We start from the raw sequence: 19,107 nt of genomic DNA, 5'->3' as shown, positions 1-19,107 counted from the left end.
TATCGGGCGGGCAAACATTACCTATTATTAATTTATTATTATTATTATTGTTATTATTGTTATGAAGATGATGATGAAGATAAAGATGATGAGATTCAGAGGAATGATGTTCTAGGGTTTATGATGATGAAGCATCAAATATCTTATTATTACGTATTACTCCCTCTGTCCCATTAAAAGTGTCCACATTTCCTTTTTTTTGTCCCGTTATAAATGTCCACTATCAAAATTTGTTAGCCAATTTCCAAGTTTACCTTTAAACATACACAACTAACATTAATAAACATTATCTATGGACCCAATTTTTAAGGGCATTATTGTCATTTGGTAAACAAAAAAAAACAATAACTTAATCTAACTTAAATTTGTGTTTTTCAAACTAAGGCATTTTGACCGGGACTGTAGGAGTATTAATTTATTATTATTATTAAAGAGGATTACCAAAATGCCCTTGTTATCCGTTAGTCAACGACGGTCAACTGATGGAAAGGGTCAATTTGAGCCCATCGGAGAAATATAAGGGTACAACATGCACAATATAGTTTTCACTGATTAATGGTGCCTCCGATGAAATTACACAAGGAGGCAAATCATAGTTTTCTCTTTCATTTAACATAAAATCACTCTACAAAAATGAAATCACTTTTAGATCATTTCGGTTTTATTGTAGTTTAATAAAGGTATAACTAAATTATTATGTGGAATGCTACAATATTATCGTTGCAAAATATAATCGTGTGTATTTTGAACTAAATTATATAGGTGTGTGTGTGCATCAGTGTATGGTGTTGCATATATATAATTGACCATAACATACATGCCACGCCTACTAATGCATCTTGTAAGGTAAGATTATATTCGTTTACTTGGATTTGCAACATTTTACACTCGAATGAAATTGATATCGAAACCTAGCTAATTAAATTTTATAAACCCACCGTCAAATTTTGTGTTTCATCCATCGATTATATAATTATATATTATTATCAACTACATTGTTGGGGATGTATAATTAGATTGTAAAAGATTGATTGTCTTGTGCTAGTTGCTTTATGAAGAAACACTAAGCGACTCCGACATATTAAGGATAATCTTAGGGTTAAGTAGATGTTTCCCACGAGGGTTAGGTCCGGCAAAGATGGTTATTCTTCTCAACCTGCAAAACAGACACCGTAAGCTCGTCACTGAGAAGTGGGGATTCCTCCTTGTGACCACCCTCCGGCGTGAGAATCAGACTAGGTTGCTCTGAATATAAGTGTATATAGAGAGAAATAGCTAGAGAGAAAATGATGATACCGTTCCAAGGTGTTGAAGTATTTATAGCCGAAGGTAGGTTTCCAAGCAGGTATGGCCAGCTGTATATAATATTCCTTTTCCACCAACTATGGGCTACGTTCGTGCCACGATGGGAGTTGGTGGGTAGGCAGCGGCTGATAGTGACATTTTGTACTGGCGCGTGCTTCTCCTCGTACTATTGTCCGTGAGCTGTCACCCTGTGATTGGTTCATGGGTTGCTTTTGTCAGATCTTGTCTATTTGTCCATACCTTGGTAGGTATAGTACAAAAGATCTTCTAGAAGCGTACGGACTGGCTCTTTTGGGCGGGAATATTCCCGCCCTGCTCATTCCTACTTCAGGTGACATTGCTGAAGTATAAGAGTTAGTGCCTTATGCGTGTAGCCTTACTGTTAGTGCGGGTAGCCTTCCTTCTTGGCTTGTACCCACAGCTGCGGGGACAGGCAGGGTACTGTACCAAGGGAGGCTTTCCTGCGGGAACAGCTCGCTTACTGCATGTAAGGTCTTCATCTCTCTGAGCATGGTGGGTCCTGCGGATCCAGTTGGTCTTTTGCGCAGATGTACCTCTTCAAGGTGAGTCTTGCGGGTCCAACTGGGCTTTGCGGGGACCTACCTCTTCAAGTCCCCCCAGTCCATTGTTCTTCTCATGAATTGTTAATAAGTGAGGGGAACTTTCGGACTTTAAGTAAGGGGCTTTAAAGAGGGGTTTTCGTTTTTTAAGGTTCTCCGTGGGGATTCTTCCCGCGGTTTTCCTAATGTCACTTGCAGAAAATTCCCGACTTTTCTGCCTGATCTTTGGGTATGATGCGGGTAGATGTGTAACCTCTTCGCAAGTCGAGAGCGTTGAGTTTCACTTGTGTAGATTCTCCACGAGGTTTTGGTAGTTTTAGACATAGTGATCAGTTATGTTAAACAACCAATTCCACCTTGAAGCTTCAAACAATCTAGTTCTCAACGTTCCCGCCATGCGGGGGTGTTATTTCTCTTTCCGTAAGCATGGCCCATAAGATCGATCTTCTTGGTTTCAATTCCCTGCAAGTGCCAAGTATGTGAAGGGTTTCGCATTGACACTGTACCCGCTCTTGTCTTATGGTTTCTTGCTTTCCAAGGTAAGGGGGTATATTCCCTCTTATTTTTGAATCTTTTTGAATCTTTTTGAAATTCGGAGAGTTGGTGAAAGGATAAGGACAGTCCAAACGGTTGAAGGGACGTTGGCGTCATCTGACGGTTTCAGGATATGCAGGAAGTTATGACGACGTGACAGCATGTGGTCAATCAAGACGCTTTTTCAGGCGCGTGGGCGCGAGTTTCATGACACGCGCCATTCCGACACCTGTTGCCAGCTTGCTTTATCCACACGTGTCGCCGTGTCATTGCGCCTGCGCTTTCTCTCTCATCCGCATTAAATTCATCGCATTCATTGCGATGAGTATATAAGGGGGAGAGGGTGTATTTCGTCCATTATCTTCACTTCACTCTCCTTTTCCTTTTAAGCGATTTCCGGCGAATACTCATCTTTTCCGGCGAGCATTCTCCTGAAACCGCTTTCTTTCCTCAAAATTAAAAAATGTCTTCTTCTCATGACCCAGAGGTTAACGTCGAGGAGTCCGGCGTTTACCCTGAGAACCCGACGTCCACGTTCGATAAGGACGATAAGAGTACTGCTGGCGAGTGTCAGTGTACTCTTTCTGTCGATGTATACCATTACATCGTCAAGAAATTCATGTTGGAGCCCTATGAGCCGGAGTTTCCGGAGGCCAACCAGACGGTGTACGATGCCCCTAAGGGCAAGATAGAGGTTTACGCTTCGTTCTTCATATATGGGAATCTAAGATTCCCATTAACGAAGTTCGTATACCGTGTTTTGGAGAAACACGGTGTTCATTTGACGGAGGTGCACCCGATGGCAATTGCTAAAGTTCGCCATTTCGAATGGGTGTGCCGTATTTTGGATATCGAGCCTCGAGTCGACCGCCTGATGACCTTCTATACCTGGAGGTGCGTCCAGGGTTGGTATACCCTTGTCACTTGGATTAAGGGTTTGAAGATCTGTGCTACTGAGCGTAGTCTTCGTTCTTGGAAGCGCGAGTTTTTCTTCATTTTCGCTTGTGTCGTTCCCATCGCGATGACGTTCAAGAATGGGAGGGCACTCCCTAACCTTCCGGCTTCCAATTACCAGGAGACGGAATGGTTCACCAAGATTTCCCAGATTCAGACTCCTGTATATCGCTTCGCGGAGTCTGGGATGGTCATGCTTGGGATGAGTCGCGTGTGGAAGGACGCCGGGTCTGGGATGCCGCAAATACCCATCGTTCTTGAATACGGTTTGAACTATCTTCCTTTTGGTACGCCCCGTCTTTTGTGTTGGTTTAGGGTTTTCTTTCTAACTTTTTTATCGTTTTTATTTCAGAAGGGAACAACTTACAGTCGCTCTTGCACCCGCGGGAGACTGGTGGTCCAGCGCGGTTGGGTACTCGTGATCTGGATGAGAACGAGTTGCCCATTTTGGAGAGGACTGCGGATAGGTTCGTAGAGGTCTACCCGCCAGGCCATGACATGTTAAGCGCCACTCGGCCAGGTAAGGAGTTCTTTAATCCTCGTCCTCTTCATGCTCAAACTTCTGCTGGAATTCCTCTGATCTTGTCATCTTCTGATGAGGGATCCGCATATGGGCCTTTTATTGTGAGGAAAAAGAAGGCGGCTGGCGTGAAGGGCAAAACGAAGGTTGCTACCTTCGTTGACCTGGGGAATCAGTCTGATTTCGAGTCTGAAAGTGAGGAGGCGGCGGGGAACCTTGGTGGTGGTGACGAGACCATTGTCTCAGAGGTTGTGACGACTGTCACTTCCGAGCCGCCAAGCGTTGCGAAGGTAACTGGCGTGAAGAGGCCAGTTTCATCGGGTCCATCTCCGCCTGTCAGGGCTTTCAAGATCAAAAAAACCCGTAAGTATATTTTTTGGGTACCTTTTCCGCATTTCCTTCCGCCTTTGTTTTTTATATCTTTGGTTTCTTTATGCAGGAGTGGACTTATCTGTTTTTGAGGAGAGCGGTGCGGGAGGAAGTTTTTCGGGACCCACGACGATAGGTTTGGTCAACCTATCCGAGGCGATGACCCAGGCGGCTGCGCCTGTTTCTGGTACTGGTTCAGTTGCTTGTACTGTTGAAGCAACTGTTCCGGTTATGACGTCGTCTGTCATGGCTGCGGTGCCGACGATGGCGTCCACTTTCGTTTCTACGTTGAGCAGTTCAACTTCTTCGCCGGCCGTCAGTGCCATATTTACTACATCATTCACCGGACCGGCGGTGACTTTTTCTGTGAGCTCATCTGCAGCGGCTACCACGGTTATGAGTTCATCTCAAATGAGTTCATCTCCGATGGTCTCTACCTCAGTGGCTTCTACAGTGTCACATTCGGCGTCAACGACTACTTCGTCCTTGGCCGGTTCTTCAGGCATGTTTAGAGTTGGGACCTCTAGACTTACCTCTGTTGATGAAGGGGTCCAATCTTTGCCTCCTTCCCATCTCCTTGACCTCTTGGATGGAAATCCTTTAGGTTCGGGTGATGGGTTTAGCGGCTATCGGCCTGTTATCGACCCTGCAGGTGCGTGGGGTTACTTTGGCCTGTTATCCATCCTTAGTCATTTTTTCTTAACTGCTTTTTGTTGTTGCAGTTTCAGATTCTAATGAGGTCTATGCTCCAAGGTGGAATATCCGCCGAGGAACGACTCTTAGGACGGCTGCAGACTGCGTCGACTGGGCGCGCCATGCCGCTCCAAGTGGTGCATTGGGGGAGGCGATGGTTAGTTACCAGGAAGGCCGGTTGTCCACCGAGCTCCGAATTCTACTCGCCCGGATGCAGCCGCGTGTCGAATTACTTTGTCGTGAAAACGACAAGTTAAGGACTGCGCGTAGCTTGGAGGGGGCTCAGGTGCGATCACTGAGGGAAGAAAATAAGAAGCTTGCCGCCGCCGTCACTGAGAGAGAAAAGGCCTTCAAGGACCTTGAGGCCGAAATGCAAGCTAGGCATGAGGCCCGCTCCAAGGCTACTCTAGCTGTTAACGAACAGCTTATGTTGGCCAAGGAAACTGCGCGCAATGCTACTGAAAGGGCCTCAAAAGCTGAAGCTGTTGCTGAGCCTCTACGCGCTGAAAATGAAGAACTGAAAGCTAAACTGGAGAAGCTTCAGCAGGCTCATGAGGCTTTGGCTCTGGAGGACGCCAAGAAGCTACAGGAGCTCTTGGATCAGAAGGGTGTTCTTGATCGCACTGAGCGTAAGCTTAAAGGCGTTGAGGAGGCTGCTGCAAAGGAGGTGTTGCTAGCCAACCTTAGCAAGAATGAGGCCGAACGCGCCCGCGATCAATCTCAAGCTACCCTTCAGGAGGCTCTGTCCAATAAGGATTGGCTTCTACGAGAAGCGTTGCCGCAGGTATGCATAGCTCCATTATTCTTTGCTTTTTGCTCATTTTGCCTTTTATACTTAGAAAAGTTTTTTTTTTTTTTTAGGTTGTGCATCGGATTTTCGCGAACACATCCTATGATGATGCCATGAGCGCAGCCCTCAACGCTTCTCATGAGGATGGAGAGAAAGCTGGTTTCTTACTTGGTCTAGGATTTGCAGAGAAAGGCATCTCGCCTTCCAAATTTCCTCTACACGATATTGATATTGAGGCTGCCTATGACCAAGCTGTGAACCAGTATGCTGCTTTCTCTCATCCGGTCATGAAAAAGGTTAATGAAGTTGCTGCTGCTGATGACGAGCTAGCTGTTCTCAAAGCTTTCCTCGAACCGCCGCAGCCGACTGATGGTGCGGGTTCAAGTGGGTTTGGAGGAACTGGTCCCGAAGCCTGAATCTTCAGAATCCTCCAAGTTGTTAGGATAGATTTGCACTCTTTGTAGGCGGGTAGATACTTAGCCATTTTGTAATGTTTGAACAGCTTTTATCATGAATATAAATGTTTTGTTAATGCCTTGCCTTGTAAACATTATATGATTTGCTCATGCATATTTTAGTTTAACTTAGCAATTTTCTAAATGTTTTGAATAAGTTAACCTTTCGACGCGTGTCAGATAATAGGTTAATGTTCTGTTTCCTCTATCATGATTGTGCGGGTAGGACCGTCACTTTCACTTAGTAGGATGACCAAACTTCATCTATATCTGACCTGCGTGAAGGTTTTCCTCATCTTCCCCTTAGAAATTTTTACTGTTTTTGTGTTTATGCGGGTTGTGCCGCTTTCCACACGCAACGACTTACTTCCTCCCTCACTTATTTATGCGGTGAATACCGGCATATCAGTGTGGTCAGTTCATAAGTATAAAGGTAAGGCTATCAACATCAATGTGATAAGGAGAATCATTTCCATTAGAAGTGGCTCTAGGCCTGTTCGTTACAAGTTTGGAATTGATCTACGTGTAGCATCTGCGTAATTGAGCTCCATTCCATGTTCTTGGGATGGGGGTGCCATCGAGCCTTTCGAGCCGGTATGCGCCCTTTCCCAGAACTTCTTTAATAATGTATGGCCCTTCCCAGACCGGGGCCAACTTTCCTGGGCGCTTCTGGTTTGAAGCCTCGTTGTTACGCAGTATGTAGTCTCCGACATTGAAGTTGCAGATTTTCACCCGCGTGTTGTAGTACTTTTGCATTTGTCGCTTGTAGTTCTCTTCACGCGCTGCGGCTAAGTCTCTGCGCTCTTCGGTTAGCATAAGGTCTAACCGTCTTTCCGCATCATTGTCTTCTGGTTGAGTTATGACTCTTGGTGAGGGTAGACCAATCTCGATTGGAACCATGGCTTCAGTGCCATAGGTGAGGCTGAACGGGGTTTCGCCCGTGCTTGCTTTTTCAGCGTTCTGTTTGCCCAAAGGACATGTGGAACTTCGTCCACCCAGCCGGATCTATGCTTCAAGAATCTTTTCTTAATGCCGTCGACGATGCTCTTGTTTGCTCTTTCCACCTCACCATTACCCTGCGGGTGTGCCACTGAGGTAAAGGTGTGGGTGATTTGAAGCTCTTTCAGCCACTTTCGTAGCTTCTGATCAGCAAAGTTGGTGCCGTTATCGCTCACCAAATTCTGTTGAAGTCCAAAACGACAAATAATAAATTCCCAAATAAATTTTTTGATATGTTTTGCGGTTGTTTGGGCTAGGGGTTTTGCTTCTATCCACTTGGTGAAGTAGTCGATGGCTACCACTAGGAACTGAACGTTCCCTGCTGCTGTGGGAAATGGGCATGTAACATCGATGGCCCACTTCTGGAATGGCCATGAAGAAGTGACTGGAACAAGTTCGTTATTCGGGCGATGCGTGTTGGGTGCGTAGAGCTGGCAGGACCTACATTTTCTGATGTAGGCCAGCGCATCCGTGTGCATCCCCGGCCAAAAGTATCCCGCGTTGTTTAGCTTAGCTACAACTGCGCGTGGACCTGCGTGTACTCCACAGATGCCTTCGTGTACTTCCCTTAGGAGGTAGTCGGCATCTTGGTCGTCAACACATCTGAGGAGTGGGCCAAGAAAATTACGCCTGTAAAGTATGTCATCAACAAGTTGATAGTTCAGTGATTTACAGCGTATCTTTCTTGCATGTGTCTTTGACTCTGGTAATACACCCGTCGCAAGGTAATTTATGATTGGCGTCATCCATGTTTCCGTGCCGGTTTGGATGACACAAATTTCCTTGTGCGGGACTGATGGTGCTCCAAGAAGTTCAACGCGGATGTCCTTTCCCAAGTGGGTGAAGGCTAACGATGCAAGCTTGCTTAACGCATCCGCAGATTTGTTTTCGCTTCGCTTGATGTGCACGACTTTGCAATCGTTGAAATCGCGCATAAGGGTTTTTGCTTGTGCGAGGGTACAGGGCCATTGTGTCGTTCACGGCCATGTACGTCCCGTTTATCTGGTTGGCTACTAGCATGGAATCCACGTGGGCTTCCAAGTTTTTCACCCCCATCTTACGCTCAATTCTTAATCCGGCCAAGAATGCTTCGTACTCCGCTTCGTTATTCGTACTTGGGAAATCCAGCCGAATAGCGTAAGTGTACTCTTGGCCTGCTGGGTTAGTTAGTTTCAACCCTGCGCCTGAACCTTCGTTGTTGGCTGCTCCATCAGTATAGAGTCGCCAGACATCGTTAATGTCTTGTGCTGGAGAGGGTTGAGCCTCTTCCTGACACTCTTTTTCCCGCGAAGCGGGGGCTTCTGCAATAAAGTCGGCCAAGACCTGGCCTTTTATGGCTGGTCTTGGCTTGTACTTTATCGCGTATTCTCCCAACTCAATTGCCCATTTGGCTAGGGCGCCCTGACAACTCGGGTTTGCCAAGAACGTTTGCAAGTTTGAAGTTGGTGAGAATGGTGATTGGGTGGCCTTGAAATATCGTCTTAGCCTGCGTGAAGCCTGTACAAGCGCTAAGACTAATTTTTCCAGGGTGGAAGTACCGAGTTTCCACGTCTGTTAAGACGCGGCTTACATAGTAGATGGGCATCTGGATGCCCTTTCGTTCTACTAGTAGGACTGCCCGGTTGCTTTGTCTGTGGCGGAGAGGTAGAGAATTAATTCCTCCCCCACTTTTGGTGCTGTGAGTGTTGGGAGTTCGACCAAGCGTGACCGAATCTCTTGAAAAACTGCTTCTGCTTCTGGTGTCCAGCGGAAGTGCGTTTTCTTCAAACAATTTCTCAATGTTGACACGAATGGGAACGACCTATCCGCATGGTTTGCCAAAAAGCGGTTGAGTGCGACTAGTCGTCCATTCAGTGTCTGGGCCTGTTTGATGGTAGTAGGTGATTCCATTTTCATAATGGCTTCAACCTTGTCAGGGTTCGCTCTGAAGCCATCTTTGGTAACGATGACTCCTAAGAACTTCCATCTTCCAACCCAAAGGAACACTTGCTCGGGTTGAGCTTCATGTTTATCTTTCTGAGCGTGTTGAAAGTTTCTTCGATGTCTTTCAACATCGCCTCTGGCTCGAGGCTTTTGTTGACCAAGTCATCCATGTAAACTTCCAAGTTCCTCCCGATTTGGGTATGAAACTCTTTGTCCATCAGGCGTTGGTATTTGGATCCGGCATTCTTTAGTCCGAATGGCATCATTTGGTAACAAAATGTGCCATCGGGCGTCCGAAATGCGGTTTTATCTTGATCGTCAACAGCCATGTGGATTTGATGGTACCCTTTATACGCATCAAGGAAGCATTTAAGGCGAAACAGTGCTAATGAATCTACCTTAAGGTCAATTTCTGGTAACGGGTAACAATCCTTGGGGCATGCTTTGTTTAGGTCTTTGAAATCTATGCACATGCGCCATTGTTTGTTGGATTTTGATACCATGACGGGATTTTGCAACCCATGTTTGATATTTACTGACGCGTACGATGCCTGCGTCAAGGAGCTCCTTGACTTGGGTTCTACACGCGTTAGCCTGCTCATCACCCATTACGCGACGCTTTTGTATGACCGGCGCAAACGCCGGGTCACACTTGAGCTTATGCTCAGCCTTACTTCGAGGTACACCAGTCATGTCAGCTGGTGTCCACGCGAAGATGTCAGCATTTTTTTGCAACAAGCGTTTGAGTAAGGTGCGTGTGGGATTAGTGATCGTTGGGCCAATGGTAACAGCCTGGTCAGGGTATTTGCCATTGAAGGCCCATTCTTCTGGCTCAGAGGTGGTTGGTTTAGCCATCTTTGGTTTGGGTTTAGATGAGACAGATGCGATGCATACCTGGGGAATGCCCGTGATCATAGCAACGCCCTCAGCTGTTGGCCATCCCATCATACCATGGACCGAAGACACCACGGCATTAAATCTTGCCATCCATCTCTCCTGAAGAGAATGTCGTATGTGTGGTGTGGCTTCCTCATTACGACGAAGTCCACGTCTTCTGTGCGGGAGTACTTCCCGTCCGTGAGAGTGACGGGGAAAGATAGGATTCCCAAGGGGGTGTTTGTGCTGCCGTCAAACCCTTCCATCGAGGCGTAAATTGTTTCTAGGCGTTCTTTGTCTTCGTCTTCTAGCTTGTCGAAGAACTGCCTATACATGACCGTTGATGAAGCGCCATTATCAGTAAGGGTGCGGGAGTTGATGTAGTGCCCCAGCTGGCTTTTAATGACCATGGGGCCTTCTTTGTTGGGCCCACCTGACACACGCGGGAAGCGCACTTCTGCTTCCTTCCACGCACTTGGCTCTGTTGTTCGTCGTTTTCTTCCTCTGATGTTGTCGTGAACCATGTGAATGCTGATGTCAACGGGCTTCCGTCCATTGCCCTTGTACCGATTGTCTTTCCTCCCTCCGTTCTTGATTGACGCCACTAGGTGTGTGAGTTTCCCATCTCTGACGAATGTTTCGACGACATCCTTCAAGGATGTGCATTCCTCCGTGGTATGGCCTTTTGTCCCGTGGAAGTCACAGGATTTGCTCTGATCAGCGTTTTGACGCTGTCGGATTATTGGAGCCTTTGGCCATGGGAGCCTCTCGGTGGCAAATATCTCGGTGACGCTTTTGGTGAGTGGCGTCCATCTGGGATTCCGGTTTGACGACTGCATGTTGTCCCTTCCGCCTAAGAGAGGGCGAGAGCTGGATGAGGTGTCAAAGTTTACCCTTGACTGCCAAATACCAAGCTTCCTCTTTTTATTTTGTCGGCGGTACGGACGTTATTTTATCTTGTTCTCTGCGTGTAGAGGTTTGTGCTATGGGGAAGATTTCTACCCAGTTGCTTCTCCGTTTCGGCAAAGCGTTTAGCTGCCGTCATGATGGCATCCCACGTGGATGGCATGCCGTCTTTACCTGTCAACGTGCGGATGAGCACTGGGTACTCAGCGCCCTGGATGAAAGCGGCGGCGAACAAGATCTTCGCTAATAGTGCCCGGACTTAGCTTCTTTGAGTTGAAGCGAGTGATGAAGTCTAGCAAAGATTCGTCTTCCTCTCGGATGCAATTGAGGATCGTCCACTGCTCTTCAGTATATTTTCTTTGTTGACTGAAGTGCTGGCTGAACTTGTGCTGGAAGTCTGCCCAATCGTAGATGTGGTGGACCGGTAGACGATCAAACCACGCTCTGGCTGCCCCGACGAGCGTCATTTGGAACATGTAACACCATGTGGGTTCCGTCCAATTACTGACGGTTGCCCCCGCTATAAATCTGTTCATGTGATCGTCCGGGTTAGATATGCCATCATAAGTGCATATGTTGGACATCTGTTTGGCACTCTTTGGAGCGATTGCTTCCGCAATGTCCCTTGCAAATTTGGACGTTCCCGCATTCGCAACCGTTGGTCTGAAAGTTTTGGAGAAGTCACGTGGGTTTCCCCCCGTGTTCTTTGGTTTGAAAGTTTCTTCAAAATTTCTTTTCGAATGGAAGTCTGCTTCTTTACGCTTCCCTTTCGCCTTATGGCGTGGGTTTACGTCACTGTCAGATTCTTCCCAATCTTCATCATCCACATACTCGCAATCATTGCTCATGTTGAGCTGTTGTCGAGTGCTTCCGAATTCGTCATTGGCCTGTTGGAGTGAACGTAAACGTTCGTCCAACTCGGCTTGGAATTCTTTCTGACGTGCTTCCGCCCAAGCTTTAACTTGTTCTGGTGTTTGTCGGGGAAGTCTCGTCTGTTGTTTCCCCAACTGGGTATCAATGAATCCCAGGGGAGGATTGTTTACTGCACTTGCCCCGGCTTGGGTAACCGGGGTAGTGTTCGTAACAATCGTGTATTCACCGGTGTTCCCCCCAGTAGCTGGGGTTGTGGTTACCGGAGTTTCTTGGTTACCCGGTGGCTTTGGCATCGGAGTAACCTTCACCATCTTTCCAGAAGTTTGAAAAAACTGAGAAAAAGATGAATAAGTTCTAGCTTAATGCACGGATGGCGCCAATGAAGAAACACTAAGCGACCCCAACAGATTAAGGATAATCTTAGGGTTAAGTAGATGTTTCCCACGAGGGTTAGGTCCGGCAATGATGGTTATTCTTCTCAACCTGCAAAACAGACACCGTAAGCTCGTCACTGAGAAGGGGGGGGGTTCCTCCTTGTGACCACCCTCCGGCGTGAGAATCAGACTAGGTTGCTCTGAATATAAGTGTATATAGAGAGAAATAGCTAGAGAGAAGATGATGATACCGTTCCAAGGTGTTGGAGTATTTATAGCCGAAGGTAGGTTTCCAAGCAGGTACGGCCAGCTGTATATAATATTCCTTTTCCACCAACTATGGGCTACGTTCGTGCCACGATGGGAGTTGGTGGGTAGGCAGCGGCTGATAGTGACATTTTGTACTGGAGCGTGCTCCTCCTCGTACTATTGTCCGTGAGCTGTCACCCTGTGATTGGTTCATGGGTTGCTTTTGTCAGATCTTGTCTATTTGTCCATACCTTGGTAGGTATAGTACAAAAGATCTTCTAGAAGCGTACGGACTGGCTCTTTTGGGCGGGAATATTCCCGCCCTGCTCATTCCTTCTTCAGGTGACATTGCTGAAGTATAAGAGTTAGTGCCTTATGCGTGTAGCCTTACTGTTAGTGCGGGTAGCCTTCCTTCTTGGCTTGTACCCACAGCTGCGAGGACAGGCAGGAACTGTACCAATGGAGGCTTTCCTGCGGGAAAAGCTGGCTTACTGCGTGTAAGGTCTTCATCTCTCTGAGCATGGTGGGTCCTGCGGATCCAGTTAGTCTTTTGCGCAGATATACCTCTTTAAGGTGAGTCTTGCGAGTCCAACTGGGCTTTGCGGGGACCTACCTCTTCACTTTACATTGTGTTTAAAGCATGTATATTATTAATAGGATGGATAAAACACATAAAAGATGAGAACCGGTAAAAATACAAATCACATGAGAAAGCTTAAAGTTAAAGGACAAGAATGCCCCCATTGTAGATACTATATTTAAGTTGTTGGGTCTTATTCCCACCATGGCTCATGCACTTACAAATAAAGGACTTATACATTGGTCCAACGGATTGAGTCCGCTTGCCATGCTCCCATATCAAACCAAGTAACCAAACCAACAAAGAAAAACAATAAAAGACTATATCCAGACTCATCGGCCATCTACATAACTGGCGGTCCTTGGATCAGTTTCAATAGTGCGCAACTCGTGTTGTTGGGACTTGAAACTGGATTTTTTTAACTCAAAAGCTTTTGAACCTTCACAAACATTAATTTTAATAGTCTTCCCAGTAATGTTGTGCGACACCAATACATGACCCTCAAGAATAAGATACGTATCCCCTTGTGAAACTATCGCTACTCGTTTACGAGGAAACATTATTCTCCAAGTCCTATTCGTTATCTGAAATGACATCGATCCGTACATTTAATAGCAATAACAATAATAATAATAGTAAAGGGAAATCAGTTAATGCCCAATTCACTAAGAAAACAAAATGTTCTTTTGACCAACTTATTTATTATTATAATTAATGTTCGCCCTCAGTTTTGTTGGTTGAAAATTTCATCGGCTAATGATTAAAAAGTCTACGGGTCGACAAGATTGAGGTGGATACATTTTGTATGCTGGTCAAATGGACATTTTGATCATTTTCCCTAATCATCACGTATCTATAATAGGCATGTAAACGAACCGAACGTTCATTAATCGTCTATGAAATTTTCGATTGGAAGTTCACTTATGTTCGTTTATTTAATCAAATTAAATGTACGAACATGAACACATTTTTTTGTTCATTTAATTAAACGAACGAACGAATATGAAAACACGTTTCGTTCGCTATGATCTCAACGTTCGTGTATGTTTATTCATTTATGTTCATTTAATTTTTAATAAATACATAAGTAAACCATAAATTCACTAATCATGATGGATATTTTGAATAAATCGTGTAAAATTTAAACAACCTATTTATATGTCTTTTTGATGCATTAGACTTGTTTGTTTGTGTTCATTAATGTTAAGTTATGTTCATTTGTGTTCGTTTATCCTTATGTTCATATGTGTTTGTGTAGTTATGTTCGTTTAAATTTGTTTGTTTATGTTTTAAACGAACAAAAAGTAAACATGTCTATTTTCCTAATGAACGAACAGGAACAAACAAAATTGTTTAACTAAGGGATAATCGCTTACAGTTGAGGATAGTCGACTGATCATCGAGCAGATCATCATCTATTCTAGAAGCCTAGCTAAACAAAACAACGAGATCGATGATGGAGGATACGAATAGTGTTTTTTAAATATTAATAATATTATATGTGGGCAGCAAAGCCGGTTTTTTAAGCCCTATATGATAAGAAAAAAACACAATATATATCTAGAATATTAAATAATAATAGTATAGGATTAATGTTACCTTTGAAAAAAAAACCAAAGAAATTATATTTAGAGCTAATCATATAAATTTGGCAGTGATTTGAAAAAATAATAATAAAGAAAGTGTTATATTATGTTATAAACAAGGAATGGTAACAAAATCTCTGGAATTTTGAAATTTAATGGAATTAAAAAAACACTAAATTAGTCTAGTTTATAAATTTAAATATCTTCATCTTTTATCTTTTACTCATTTAACATATAATTAAAAAAAATCATTAGTAATTTGGTTTATTAATTTAATAAAAATGTATGTTTATAAAGTTAGGAAAGAAGTTACAAATCAATTACCATCACAGTTCTATATCAGTCGATATACGAGATAATTTGACTTTAAAAGAAAATTCGGATTGCCTTGGAACCCCCGCCAAGCCCCCTTAGAACCCCCATAGGTTAGGAGGTTTTGCCCCTGAATACCAATATGAATATAAATTATAATAAGATCAAATAAGTGTGCACATTGTCCGTTTGACTAAATATATAATCATAAAATCAACTAAATGTCATACTTAAGAAACTAAATATATCATAATAAAGTCAACTAAAAGACCATTCAACAGCCATATATTAAGAACACCAGTTACCAACCTTTGACTAAAACATCCTTAACATCTACTAATCCAACAAATCTGAAACTGCAGTTCTCTTGAAAGCATCAACTTGAGTCAACTGATCCGCCAACGCTTTATTTGGGAAAACATTATCAGCTTTCAACCGCTCCCTAAACCCATAAGCTGGGAGCTTTAGCATTTATATACGCTCGTAAAAGACTATGATACTGTTTCAGCCTCGACACATAACCGTCTTGTCTCATCCTATGAAATATCTTTTCAGCATTATGTATGTCTCCTCTTTTTGCATACTGATCCAAAATCAACAAATAAGTGTCGAAAAACGGTTTTAGCCGGTTTTGTTCAGAAGCCCTACGCAAAATCGAATCAGCTTTTTCAATCTCGCCCGCTTGAACATAAAGTTTGACCAACGAGTCCCAAGTCAACGGCCCGATTTGACAACCACTTTCCGCCATTTGTTTGACCAGATCCTTTCCTTTCGATAACATTTTGTTTTCGGCGTAAACTTTTAACATTGTAGCATAAACTTTTGATGGAAGTCTTTTGGACTTGCTTGACCAAAGGTCAAACACTGCTTCCGCTTCTTCTATTTTCTTTACTTTTCCAAAAGCATGAATTGCTTGTATGTACTCGTCTCCTTGCGGGTTTGCCTTGCATACGTCCCACACTCGGCTAACATCAGCCACACTTTCAAGTGTCGCGTAAAGTGGAAGTAATACCGAACACGCCCTTCGGTTTTCTTTAAGGTCAGTGCCTTCAATTTCTTGTAGAATCACTTTTGCTTTTTCTTTGAGGCCTCCATATATATATTTCCTAGCTAAAATAGCCTGTTATAAACATATATACAAACTGCTTTACTTGTGACGCATAAAGTGGAAGTAACATCGAACCGCATAACCTTAAAAAATTCATTAAATCATATTTACTTATTCTAAAGTAAATAAAATAAACTCATTTACTTCTGAAACATGGAAAAACAAAGAGAACAATATCTCTTGAGACGATTCAACGTAACTTTTTACATTTTAAAAATTGTACTTTTTACAAACAAATTTCTATGTTATGTACACACAAAACAATTAAGTTAACTCATATTTTTGTTTCATTTTTAAACATTTACCTACACGTGTGTAAGTAATGTGTAGGTAAAATAATCTACACATGATTTGCACATAAGTAGGTTTTATTAATAAACCAAAAATGTTCATATTTGTTTCAATTTTAGAAAAGATTAATAAATATTGCATTTCAACCATTTTCTTATACTTAAAAAAATTTTAAGATTGCATTTCAACCATGTTTAGCTTGTTCTTTCTGTTCTCGTAAAAACCAGTGCTCGGTCTATAACAGTAGAACCCTCCCTGTGTAAATAATGTACATGTGTCAGGGCTGGCTATAAAGGAGGGCCGGGTGGTCGACGGACCCCGGCCCGACACCCAGATAGGCCCGGATTTAAAAAAAATAAAAATTATATATATATATTTTTGTGAAAAACAATATGTATATATAATGCTTAAACCAAATTGCACAACCACTAGTTTGGTTTGGCGGTAAAGGGGTGTGGCTTTCAACCAAAAGGTTGTGGGTTCGAATCTCACTTGAGACATTTTAACCTTATTTTTATTAAAAAAAAGTATTTTACACAACCAAATCATAAGACCCAAAAAATTAAGGCTTATTAAAAAATAAAATTGTTTAAACCCAATAAGGTACCCTTTTTATTAAGGCACAAAAAAGTTTTCGCCTCCGGCCCAAAATTTTTTAACCATTCTCGGAGCTGGGCCTGACATGTGTGTGTATATATTGTCACCTTTATCTTGGCATCGGGTTCTATATCTTCCGCCTTCATCATCTCAACAATTTGCTCCATCCCGTTGATATCATTATTCTGACCCTTGATGTCAATTAACACTCCATAAGTAACAAGCGTCGGCTTCACATCTTCTTTTTCCATTAATGACAACACCTCGCCGATCTTTTTCACGTTGGTTCTCCTGTATAAAAGGAGTAACTGGTTGCAAGCAAACGACGTTAACGGAAATTTCAATTCCTTCATTTTGTTGAAAACGTTTTCAGCTTTTGTTGCATTAACGGCTTGAACACAGTTAGCTAAAAGAGTTTGGTACACCATCCCGGTTTTAAATGACTCAGGAATCTTTTGGACGTAGATTTCTGCAGCATTGACACCACGTGTTTTTGCAATTAAATCTACACGAGCAGAATAATCTTTCTCGGTATATTCTAATTTTTTCCGTGACTCCAACCACTCTAACATCTGCATGAAGAAAACAATGTATGAATTATGAAACTTATAATAAAGTTCATGTACTTTATTACCAACAATTGAATATAAAAGTCTTCCTTTTTGCATGATTAAGTCACTAGAGATCTCAATATTTAACGTATTTTTTAAATGATTAAATCACTAAACATTATTAAAAGGACTTTTTTTGTTTAACACTCTAAAAGTCTCGGAATTTAATCAGCCAAGCAGCTCGTGAGCTACTTGAGATAGGCTCACTAAAAGCTCAAATCGAGCAAGCTTGAACAGACCCTAACCTAAAATGAGCTTGTTTAATAAACGAGCCTGCACTTCACTTATCGGGTTCAAGCAGACTCGCGAGCTAAATCGAGCCTGTTATTCATATAATAATTACCATTATTGATAAAATTATGATATATATATATGAATTTTTAAATATAAATATATATAAAAAAACAATAATGTAGATATATTAACTAACTAATAAAGAATAAACAAGCTGAGCTCGACAAAAGCCAAAGACCAAGCCCAATCCAAGCTCGAGCTTGAAAATGCTACTTACGAGCTGAGCTCGTCGTTTACGCCCCAGTAGATGATCACTGTTACTTTAATTATATTTTTGTAAAATTCCAAAAAAGAAATTAAAAAAATAAAACAAGTGTTGGCAAACCAACCCATCTCGACCCATGATTAAAAGCCCCTATTTAGACCCGCACTATTATAAACTTACTTCCAAAACGCAAAACAGAAAGTATTAAAAAAACAAAATGACTCAAAAACCTGCAAAGCTCTTTCAAACATCCTACGCTTCCTGAACTCGATCAACGCAACAGATACATCCGATCTGCTAATACTTTCTCCATTTTCAGCCCACTTATCAAGCGTCTTTTGAACGGGCGCAGACGGTGAATCCATAATAACCTTAAACATCACCGAAAAAGCTCGTTTCAGTTGAGGGATTTTTTCAGGTACATTAACATCATCACCCTCGTCTTCAGAAAGCTCGGGTTCCGAAACAATGACATCATCATTTTCATCTTCAAGATTCTTTTCTTGAACTTCATCTGCTGCAGAAACTTCTTCCAGCTCAGAAAATCCATCCGCCAAGTCATCGTCGTCTTCTTCTCCACTGCTTTTCGTGCCAGCTATTGAAGAATATTGGTGGTTTAAAGTGGGATAAGAATAATATCTGTTAAGCAAACGAGCCACACTTGAAGACTCAGGGATTTGAGTTTTGTCCACATGGCGAGAGCAGGATGTTTTATTTTCGGTGTAAGAAGCACGCACGGTAACAGCTGAAAACGTTCGTGACCTGCATTTACCAATGATTAATAAAGTTAGGATAACAATAAGCACACAAACATATCATCATTTTTAACCATCAAGCATAAAACACTCAGCAATACCATAACATTCATCTCATTATTGTCATTGAACAGCATATCAGAATAACCTCTTTTCATTTTGTAAAGTCAACACTTTGACTAAAAACCTTAGATTCTCATTCTCCATAACATCAAAATAGATACCTACTGATTTCTGAACAGAGGTGTAAATGATCATAGCAGCTCGTGAGCTACTCGAGATCGGCTCGTTAAAAGCTCAAATCGAGCTGAGCATAAACGACAAGCTTACTCAAAAAACAACCTCGATCCCAAGCTTCAGTTGTCGAGCTCGAGCCGACTTGTGACTC

The 19,107-nt window shown here is 42.8% G+C and overlaps 1 pseudogene across 1 annotated transcript; it reads right to left on the bottom strand.

Moving 5' to 3' along the window:
• Nucleotides 1–15,089: 15,089 nt before the first annotated feature.
• LOC143605877 (pentatricopeptide repeat-containing protein At1g80270, mitochondrial-like) lies at nt 15,090–18,877 on the bottom strand (annotated as a pseudogene). The gene is made up of 4 exons (XR_013148635.1): nt 18,777–18,877; nt 18,195–18,726; nt 16,962–17,426; nt 15,090–15,978 (listed from the first exon to the last, which is right to left on the bottom strand). The product of XR_013148635.1 is annotated as a pentatricopeptide repeat-containing protein At1g80270, mitochondrial-like (transcript).
• Nucleotides 18,878–19,107: the final 230 nt, after the last annotated feature.

The sequence above is a fragment of the Bidens hawaiensis genome, unplaced genomic scaffold (genome assembly GCF_021521415.1).
Source record: "Bidens hawaiensis isolate Kalapana, Puna unplaced genomic scaffold, B.hawaiensis_p1.1 tig00071803_1, whole genome shotgun sequence".
Taxonomy (NCBI): Eukaryota; Viridiplantae; Streptophyta; class Magnoliopsida; order Asterales; family Asteraceae; genus Bidens; species Bidens hawaiensis.
This window is presented reverse-complemented; position numbering and strand designations above follow the sequence as displayed.